Source organism: Zingiber officinale, chromosome 3B (genome assembly GCF_018446385.1).
Source record: "Zingiber officinale cultivar Zhangliang chromosome 3B, Zo_v1.1, whole genome shotgun sequence".
NCBI classification, from domain to species: Eukaryota; Viridiplantae; Streptophyta; class Magnoliopsida; order Zingiberales; family Zingiberaceae; genus Zingiber; species Zingiber officinale.
The window spans coordinates 36,991,714-37,003,187 of record NC_055991.1 but is presented as its reverse complement, the minus strand read 5'-3'; the positions used below and the strand labels follow the sequence as shown (position 1 = coordinate 37,003,187).

Here is an 11,474-nt window from a genome sequence, read left to right as displayed (position 1 = left end):
AAGTGTTATAATGTAAAGTTAATATTTTTTGTAAAACTTCTAATTTAAATCTAAGATCTAAAGCAAAAGCATTTAAATAAATTTCAAGAATAAAATAAAAATATTTTTCCAATTTATTTTTCATAACTAAGATGTAAGAACATAAAGATTCATTATTAATATGTTCATTTAAAACTAATACTATATTAGAAATTTTTTCTAAAACTAATTGAGCAGTGGGATAAAAAATATCGAAAGTTGTTCGGTTGCATCATTAAATACTTTTAAAATTTCACAAATACTAGTACAAATATTTCATTATTATGAAAATAAATATATATTAGTATTAGTATTTTATGTTAAAAAAACATAATAATTCCTTATATTAAAATAAATTTTGTAATAATTGGTATGTTGAATTCCTACGTGTTGGTACATCACGTGGAAATTTTTTAGGTATCATTCCATTAGTTTTATAAAACCTACCCCATTGTTTCATTATATATGGATGTGACCATAAATAAGAAATTACAATTCTAATTGGTTTAATATAATTTTCTAAAATTTTTAATCCATCTTGAATACATAAATTCAAAACATGGCATATACAACGAATATGAAAGAATAAACCACCAATAATATATTGACAAATAAATTTTAGATCATCTATACAAGCGTTATTAGAACTAGCATTATCTAATAATATTGAAAATATTTTATGAATTAATCCATATCCTTTTAAAATTAAACATAATAATTATGCATTGTTATGAGCATTATGTGATTCATCAAAAACTCTATAAGCTAACAATATTTTTTTTGAGGTTCCAAGAGTTATCGATCCAATGGTAAGTCACACTCATACACGAATGTGTTTGCCAATAATCACTCAAAATATCAGAACATAAAGAAACTTTATTATCTAATTTACTAAATTCATCAATTAAATTCTTTTTTCCTTGTTTTATTAATTTTTTAATTGTACAAATAAGTGTAGTCCTAGGAAGACATTTAGCACATGGATTAAGAAATTGTTTATAATTTTTTTTCAAATGTGCATTTAGATCTTAAACTAAAATAAAGATGTTTTACGAAAATAAATTAGCTAATGATTCTCTTAATTTATTATCTAAATATAAAAATAAATCAAAATCAGTACTACCGCTAGTTAAAGAAAATCTTGATAATTATGTTTGAGGACAGTTGAGTCTATATTCTGTTAGGTGTTTTGTTTCTACATGTCATTTCAACAACCCATAGTCACTGCCGACTTAGAATTTGTAGGAAGCATTGTAGTGTTTACATTTTACACGCATTTCTCCCGGCAGAAGAGTGACATTCTCAAAATGTTTAGTGAAAATAGAAGACTTTAGAGGAGGAATTTTCCAAATCTTAGAAGTAATTGCATCGATACTTTCTTATGTTTCGGGTGTCAGATTCGGAAGGTGCTCAATCTCATCATCGGTGAATTAAATGTTGGGGGTCCTCCTCCCACGGATTCACTATTTCCTTTCCCTTTCGAGTTTGAGATATTGTACTTCCACGACCTCCTTCCATTATAATTGAAAATTGAAAACGAAAGTGTATAGAAATGAAGACGAAAATATATAGAGAATATGAAATTGAGATTAAGAGTAGAGAAGATATGTGTAAAAATGATAAAATGAACTCTCTATTTATAGAGTTTGGATAGTAACAGATACTAAATCATAGCTATTGATCAAAAACGGTCAAATGATCCTAACCATTGAAAAAAAATACCTAAATAAAACCCCATCCCTCCACAACGGCTAGGAACCGCTGGTTAACCGATTGTTCTAAAGGTAAACAAATAAAAAAATTTGGTTGAACCGGTAGGCCAAACCGGCGGTCTGCCAATTTTGCACTTAAGGAACCGAAATCGGCCCGACAACATGTCGAGCTAGTTCTGGTTCGGCCCGGTGAACGGGGTCAATAGGAAATTGTCCCATTTACCCAGCCCAGGGTTGGGTCTAACTGTGTGAGGTCATGGTGTTATTCTGTATATACGGAATTCCTCTCCTACCCCGTATTTTCCATTATTTCTATTACCCAAAGTTATCTGAGACGGACACGTTCCTCTTTCAAGCTCGAGTGGGTGTTGTCTATTGCAAAAAGATGCTCACATCTAATAAGGATTGGAAGTCCCACTATTTCTATGTTCGTCTTCCTAAGCGGCCCGTTTATTTGACTGGCTGGTAGATGGCTTTGTCGAACTCACCAAGCATGGGAAAATACCGATGGGAGCCGACCTACCTTCAAGCAGCCACCCAGCTAGCCAGTCAGAAATATCACATCCATAAGTTACTACTAGAGGGAATCTTGTATATGTTTGGGTTGAGTCCCATCCGAGCCCGGCTGCCCAACGCTTTAGGTAAGTCATTTCTCCTTGTGTCGTTTTTTGAATCTAACTGATTTTTTTTTTCTCTTTTGCTGCCCAAGTCATGCCCAAGTCGTTACTCAGCGGCTCCAGCAAACTAACTGATGTGGAAATCAATTCCAGGGGACAGCTGAGCTGAAGAGCCACAAGTGCTTGCCGGTCGGGCCTTCTGAAGAGCAAACCAAAGAAGCGGAGGTGAGCTGGGCGGCAGGCAGCGATTCCACAGCTACTACTGGTAAGCTGCCTCATAAGCGTCTGCCCATGGCACACATAGTGATTTTTTCAGAATTAGCCACATCCGGCGAACCACTGATCTAGCACCAATGTCGAAAAAGGTTCCGATCGGAGGCTTCCTCCCGATCAAAGGCCTCTATTCCGCAACCCTCTACAGTCGTGTTAGCTCTGCGACCCCAGTCAAAATGGGGCAAGAGTTATTCATCTACTATCCCTTAGAGGGCGACTGACCTACCAACTCGTCCATCATCCAATTGGACTCCTTCCCTGTCCGAGCTACCGGCCAGGACCACCATAGCACAACCCATCTCCTACATGATGCCGCCACCAGCTGACCCAATGGCCCCTATGTCTATTATCTGTTCCTCTGGTTAGTCCAAGGATAAGCGTACTTCGGAGCCCTCAAATTTGAGAGGTCGTAGATATATCACGACCATTATCAGATTACCAACTGATGACTAGCGTCACTCAGATGATGTCGAACAACACTCCCCCGAACATCAGATCAAAATACAGAGGTCCTTGGGCCAGACCTGGGTGGATGCTAGGGATAGGGCGGCAACAATTCCGCTCGACGAGCTTGCTAATAGCTTCACCCAAAAATCCACTAGGGTAAGCTCTTCCAGTCTTTTCACATTTATGTTTCCCGATTGGTCTTAGTTAACTTATTATTTTTTTTACCCCAATAGTTTTGGGTGGAAAGCCTAGCTATGTGCCAGAGACTGGCCTACCTGGAGCATGAGAACAAGCAGCTGCAAGCCCCGGTTGAGGAAGCAAGCGCCTCACGAGCTCGGGTTGAGTAATTAACTGCTAAGGTGTCCCAACTGAAGAAAGATTTGGACACTACCTCTAAGTAGCTCTTAGAGCTCGAGCAGGCGCTGACAATAGAGAACAACAAAAATCATGACCAGGCCTTTCAGCTCGACCGGCTGACCAAGCAGGTTCATAATTTTGAGTCAAAGATTAATTTTGCTAATACCAGGAAGCTCAGGGCCATTGAGGACTTGGATATAACGAACAAAGAAGCTCAAGTTCTAGCCAAAAAAACTCAAGGAGGCAGAAAACACATTAGTACCAGAGCAGGTTGGTCGTACGACCGAGCAAGTGAGCCACGAACTCTAGCTTGGAGAGTTTAAAAGAATAGTTGATGAGAAGGATGCCAAGGTGTGAGCGATGAAGGACAAACTAGCCAAAATTAAAGAAGAAGAGCCCACCTGGCTAGAAACCTACAGGGTGGAGTATCTTTGCTCTAGGGATTTCAACCAGATGTTGATTGACTAGACCATTCGACTGTTCATCTATGACATTGAGGGGACCTTTTAGTAGCTAAAGGAGTGCGACTTTCTAACAACGAAGGTCCCAACAACATTTATTAAGAGGAAGAAGAATGTAAAAATGCTCCTCGAAGACGTAGTTGCAGATCTAGCGTAGTTTTTCTATTAATTTTGTAACAACTCCTTGTACCCGCTAAGTACTTCTTGTAAAAAATTTCTAAGTTTAGTTCAATGCACTCCTGTTCTACTTTATAGAGTTCTTGATATGTAGATGTGCTAATTTAAGCTTGCTTTAAGTATCTGAGACTTAGCTTTTAAGGTCTACTCAAGCAATACAGAGCGTGAGAGCAAAGCTTGCTCAAAACTTGGTTGAATGGCATGAGAACCTGGTAGCGTGAGAGTTGAACTCACTTGAACGGTGCGAGAGTCTTGGACACTTAGTCGTGAGTGCATACTCACATATAACTCGATCGAGTGGCAAGAAAGTTTGGAAATTTGAGAACATGCTTACTTATAACTCGGCCGAATAACGCGAAAGTCTTTAATACTTAGCGCGAGGGTCTTGCTCGCTTATAACTCGGCTGAGCGGCAAGAGAATCTGGAAGCATGAGAGCATATTCACTTATAACTTAGCTGAATAATGCGAGAGTCTTTGACACTTAGCGCGAGGGTCTTGCTTGCTTATAACTTGGATGGAACGACTCAAGAGTCTAGAAGCGTGAGAGGATGCTCACTTATAATTCGACCGAACGACACGAGAGTCTTTGACACTTAGTGTGAGGGTCTTGCTCGCTTATAACTTGGTCGAACGACTCAAGAGTCTAGAAGCGTGAGAGCTGAGCTCACTTATAACTCGTTCGAATGATGCGAGAGCCTTTACACTGAGCGCAAGGGCGTTATTCACTTATAACTTAGCCGAACAGCTAAAGAGTCTGGAAGAGTCAGAGTTGAGTTCACTTATAACTTGGTCGAACGGCACAAGAGTCTTTGAGACTTAGCACGAGGGCCTTACTCACTTATAACTTGGTCGAATGACTCAAGAGTCTGGAAGCTTGAGAGCTGAGCTCACTTATAACTCGGCAGAATGATGCAAGAATTTTTGACACTTAACGCGAGAGCCTTGCTCGATTATAACTTGGTCGAATGACTCAAGAGTTTGGAAGCATGAGAGCATGTTCACTTATAACTCGAATGATTAGCACGAGAGTCTTTGACACTTAGACATGAGGGTTTTGCTCGCTTATAACTCGGTCGAATGACACAAGAGTCTGGAAGCATGAGAGCTAAACTTATAACTCGGTCGAACAACTCAAGAGTCTGGAAGAGTGAGAGCTGAGCTCACTTATAACTTAGCCAAATGACGCGAGAGTCTTTGACACTTAGCGCAAGGGCCTTACTCACTTATAACTTGATCGAACTACTCAAGAGTCTGGAAGAGTAAGAGAATGCTCACTTATAACTCGACCGAAGGACGCGAGAGTCTGGAATACTCAGTAATTTTTTATTTAAATTTTCCTTCATTCCTAGAACAAATATTTTTATAATTTACATAAATTTCATTGTAAACTTATTACTTGACCCGATAGGGCTGTAGATGGTTTGAACTCTAAGGCTGGTCCAGATTCCTTCTGCTCTCATCTTGCAAATAATAAGATCCTGAGTTGAATTTTTTGTATTATTTTATACGGTCCAGACCATGGGGCTTCTACCTTACTGACGTCGCCGACCAGCTTAACTCTTTTCTAAACTAAGTCACCAACCTAGAATGATCTGGGAATCACCCTTCTATTGTAATTCTGCTTCATCCTTTGTCGATATGACATTAGCCGAACGACTGCTTTATCTTTGATTTCATCTATTAAATCTAATTCCATAAGATGTCGCTCGGGATTTTCTTCATCATATAGTTATCTCTGATCGGACTCCATGCCTATTTTGACTGACACTACTACTTCTCCCCCATATATCAAGTGGAATGGGGTTATGTCGGTGGCTTCTTGAGGCATGGTGCGATGGCTCATAGCACTATTACGCTTCCACAAGTGCACAGATACGTCGTCAGTAATAAAAGATTATCAATCCCACGAGAACTGGTTATAAGTACTAGCGATTGTTCACGTAGAATTATCTAAACTACCGATGGTTATAGGTGAACTATTTCTTAAGAAGAAAAGAACTTGGGAAGTAGATGTGAGAACTAGTGAGAGAGAGAGTGTTTTACTCGGCTTGGGAAGAGCTCTAGGAGTTCAGTTTCGTTGTGGTGATAGTTGATGTGTTATGTTCAATCCTTTCCTCATTGTCAATCAACACGTACTCATTGGAAGTTCAAGTTACTACCCTTAAGCACTAAACAAAGAAGATTCTTGTGAAATCCTGTTACGGTTAACCCCTGTCATTAGGGTGCCTCAGTAGATCACAAGAATGCAAATATGATCGGTATCATTAAGGATAGAGATAGGGGTTGGTTTGGTTTCCTACTTCCTTATGAGGAATTGTCTCTCCTTTCAAGGGAATATCCTAGATGTCCGTGAACGGGTTACCCCTGCCACTAGGGCCCCTCGGGTATACGATCTAAGATCCTATCTTTACGAAATTAGTAATTCCTACATAATCAATTAATACGACATGATAATCTGAAGCAAGTTTCATGCATATCAAATAGAAACAAGACAAATGAAATCATTCAATGAGAAAAAGGCATAAACATGAGTCTTACATCAATACCTATCCACAACTACTCTCTGATCCTAGAATAAAGAATCTACTCCATAGACGTAGGAGAAAAATCCAAAGGCGTAGTATAATTAGACATATAATCTCAAATAAGAAGAGAGAGGGAAAAGAGATGCTTATTCAATGTCATCCAGTGATCTTCGAATCCAATCCTTTGCTTCTGGAGTTGATGCGGTGATGGAGGTGATCTCGGATCGTCGAACGGAGGTCCGGGACGACGTGGAACGTCACCAAGGTATATCTCTCTCTGACGGCTTGCCTCCCCCTTGGAGAAGGGTTAAAGGTCCTTTTTATAGGCTAGGGCACGGGCACCACACAGCCCGTGCCACGGTCGTGCGCGATCCGCATGGCCAGCTCCTCCCTCTCTTCGGGTGGAGTGGCACGACCGTGCGAGATCCACACGACCAACTTCCTCTTCCCTTCGGGTTGAGTGGCATGGTCGTGCGAGATCCGCACGGCCGTGTCTTCCTTTAGCTCGGGTCTGCATTGTATGGTCGTGTGAGGTTCACACGGTCGTGTGCTTCTTGGCTACTAGTCGTGAGGCACGACCGTGCGAGGTTGCACGGTCGTGTGCTGCTCTCTCTCGAGAATGGCCACACAGTTGTGCAGGGTTGAACGACTGGTGCCAAGTGGCTCCCTGCTTTGTTCCGATGCATCGACAATCGTTATTTTTGCTCCAAAAGTTATCCTTGTCAACACAAAACCAAACAAAGAGCAGATCTCCGATAAAAGAGTAATTAATGCAGAATAAACAATAAGAGAGATGATCGTGTAAAGAATATATGCAAATTAAGCAAGTGAATGTGCGTTAAAATATGCATAAACGATCATAATATCTACGCATATCAAGCACGCTCGGCAGCTCGTCCACCCAGCTTCCCCCAACGTGGTCGAGCCGAGTCCTAAGTCCTCTGATGATTTCTTTATTCATAATTTTTACCTGGCCATTGCTCTACGAATATGCCACTGAAGTGAAGGTCTGTAGAATGTCGTAGCCGACCCACCATTCTCTAAGCCTTCATCTTTAAAATTGTCTTCTATTGTCAGAGACGAACTTGTGAGGAACGCTGAATCGACACATAATATTTTACCATAAGAATTTGATAGCCATCTAATCAATTATTTTAGCGAGCGATTCGGCCTCCACCCACTTAGAGAAGTAATCCATAGCTATGAGAAGAAATTTTCTCTGACTGATTACCATGGGAAAAGGTCCAATAATATCCATGCCCCACTGGTTGAACGGACAAGACACGATGGATGCCTTTAGCTCTTCTATAGGTCGGTGTGATATGTTTTGGTATTTCTGACATAATAGGCAAGTCACTACTGCCCGAGCGGTATCTGCTTGCAAGGTAAGCCAGAAGTATCTAGCCAATAAGTTTTTTTGAGCTAGTGAACGACCATCCGGATGACTGCCACAAGAGCTTTGGTGAACTTCTTGCAAGATGTACTGAACGTCTCCTGATCTGATGCATTTGAGCAATGACCTCAAGAAAGATCTCTTATACAAGTGATCTCCTATTAATGTGAATCGTCTGACTCTCTTTTTTATCAACCAAGCCTACTCCCTATCGGGCGACATGCTACTCGATCGGAGGAACTCAATCAAAGGTATCCCCCAATCACTTGGAGTTCCTATCTCAGCTATTCTCTCGATATGAGCTACCAACTTCACCTGATCGATCGTCTTATCCAGCACTACAGGGCTTAAAGAACTTATCAGCTTGGCCAGCTTATCCACATATTAGTTGTTTGCCCAAGAGATCTTTTGCATGAATACCTCTTGGAATTCTGCCTTTAACTTTTCGAAAGCCTCGGTATACAATTTCATCCTGATATTATTTATTTTGAAAGTTTTTGGGATGCCAATTGAAAATCCAAGTGGATAAGCACCGATGTGGCTTCCACATGTCTGACAGCTTGCAAACTGACGATCAAAACTTCATATTTTGCCTCATTATTTATAGTCCGATAGTCCAATCGAACGAACAATTACATTCTGTCTTCTCCTAGAGATATTAAAAGTATTTCTACTCCACTACCCTTTGAGTGGACGATCCATCCACATATACTTTTCAAGTTGACTCTGGCTTAGCGTTATGCATCTCAATCACAAAATCAGCTAAGGCTTGTGCCTTGATCGTCGATCTGAGTTGGTACTGTATATTGAATTCACTCAGCTCTGTAGTCCACTTGATTAGCCGTCTAGATGCCTCTAGGTTGAGGAGGACTCTCTTTAGTGTGTCGTTAGTTAACACATTTATAGGATGCAAGAGAAAATAGGGGCGTAATCTTCGAGCAGCGAGGATCAGTCCATACACCAACTTCTCAAGATAGGTATAGCAACATTTGGCATCCTTCAATAAATGGCCCAAGAAGTACACAAGGTATTGTTCATTATCATTCTATCACACCAACACTGATTTGACCGCTCACTTTGTGGAAGACAAGTATATCCAGAACAGCTCGCCGACGATGGGCTTTGCCAGTACAGGTAAAGAAGATAAGTAATTCTTGAGTTCCTCCAATGCCTTGTCACATTCAACTAGGGCTGTGCAAAAAAACTGACAAACCGAAAATCGGACCGGAACCGGTAGCTTACTGGTTCCGATTTACCGGTTAATCGGTTAACCGGTTTTAACCGGTTCCGGTTAACTGGTTTTTACCGATTTACCGGTTGATTTCCGGTTTTAGATTTTTTTTACCGGTTTAACCGGTAAACCGGTAAAATTGGGAAGCAAAGGTTTGGAGGTGAGTAGGCGACGCTTCCCACACTGTTCACAAATCACAATAATCAAATAATCAATACAGCTTTATGTTATGGTGATTTATTACAGAACAATTCAACCTCCCAACTTACAATTACACCACTCGAATTCCATATACTTTGAAAAATCTGAAAAGAGATTCATTTGCATGCAGTGACTTTTGAGAATTGAGAGATCTTCGGATTGATCCTGATCGATTTTAGCTGGTCTAGAAGAAGGAGCGCTTCGATGGAGATCTGCCCACGACTCTCATGAAATTGGCAAGCTCCAACACCTTGGCAACCTTGGTTAGTTGGTTCCCCTCTTTGACTCCGCCAACACCGACCTTTTCGCCTCCTTTTGATGTGCCTTGGCCACGTTGTTCTGCATCTTCTCCGTCGCCTTCGCCCACTGCTCGTCCAGCTTCCGATGCTCCATTGCGACAAAAATCAAACCACTGGGAAAAGATCGATCTTTGATGAGAAACAATCGATTTTTTTTTTATGGAGTAGAATCGAGCACATCAACTTTCTTCAACCAAGTCGTGGCTTTCTCTACCTGGTCGCTCTCCCAGCCGTTGATGGTCACTTCCTCGCGCTTGAACCTGTTGTTGATCTTCGCGACCTTCGCGATATGCCAAGCCGCGATCTTCGACTCTGCCTCCTCCTTCTTCACTACGTGCGCTGGGACCCCTTTGACAGCGGTAGATGAAGACTTGCCGCCGTCGCCTCCACCTCCGCCGGGTGGTGGGCAACGTGGGGAGGGGAAGGGGACAAGGGGTTATTGTCGGGGACGATCGCCAACGGATTGGTCTCCTCCAGCTCATCCTCACCGATGCGTGTAAGCTGCTCGTCGACAGCGCCGCCACCGCCATCGTTCTGCTACTGCTGCTGCAAGTTTGAGCCAGCTACGACCATGACGTTGAACTCCCTGCTCATGCTACTGAATCTGCCCTCGCTGACATCATCGACACTCTCGACGGAGAGGGAAGCCGACGAGCGGATGCTGCCTCCCTCCAAGAGGTCCCCGCGTCCGCCGCAGCTCGCGTTCGAGTTCGCTGTTCGCCGGTCCTAACGGATGGATGTCACGGAACTCGGCGACGGTGTTTTCACGGTCGGCGCCGCCGCTGCGAGGCCTGGGATCACTCAACATCTCCGATCGGGAGGGGGCAGAGAGATTAGTAGTAGAAACGGTGGTAGAAAAAGTGGTCGCGCTGTTATCGGTTCTCGGTTGGAACCGGTTAACCGACTGGAACCGGTTCAACCGGAACCGACAAAACCGGTAAGATACCGGTCGGTTAACCGATTTTCAATAAATCATGGAAAATCAGAATTAACCGGAACCGGTAAACCGGTTAACCGACCGGTTGAACAGGCCTACATTCAACGCCCCATTGAAACTTGGTAGCTCGACGTATAATTTTGAAGACTGGCTGGCTCCGATCGGATGACTTGGAGATGAATCTTATTAGGGTTGTAATTCATTTGGTCAAGCGCTGAATTTCCTTTAGATTATGTGGAGGGGGTATGTCTTGGAGTGCTTTCACCTTGCTCAAATTTGCTTCAATTCCTCGCTCAGTTACAATGTACCTGAGGAATCATTCGCTCCTTGCTCCAAACAAGCACTTGCTCGGGTTGAGCTTTACTCGATACTTCCTCAAGGTCCAGCATGCCTCTTCTATATCTACATATAGGTTAGTAGCTCAGAGAGATTTTATCAATATGTCATTGACATATACCTCTATATTTCTACTGATCTAATGTTGGAACACCTCGTTCATTAATCTTTGGTAGGTGGTCCCGACATACTTCAATTCGAATGACATAGCTTTGTAATAGTAGGTCCTGTCTGTCATGATAAACCTGACCTTTTTCTAATCTTCCTTGGCGAGCGGAACCTGATGATAGTCCTGATATACATCCAACATACATATCAGCTAGCAACTCGCCGTGGAGTCAACCATCTGATCGATGTACGACAAAGAGTAGTAGTCCTTATGACAGACCTTGTTTAGATCTTTGAAGTCAATGCAGACCAGCCACTTGTTACCCTTCTTGGAGACCCACACTATATTGGTGAGCCAGCTAGGGAACTGTACTTCTCGAA

General features: G+C 42.1%; 1 pseudogene; it reads right to left on the bottom strand.

Moving 5' to 3' along the window:
* Positions 1–9,597: 9,597 nt before the first annotated feature.
* Positions 9,598–11,038, bottom strand: LOC122054814 (annotated as a pseudogene).
* Positions 11,039–11,474: the final 436 nt, after the last annotated feature.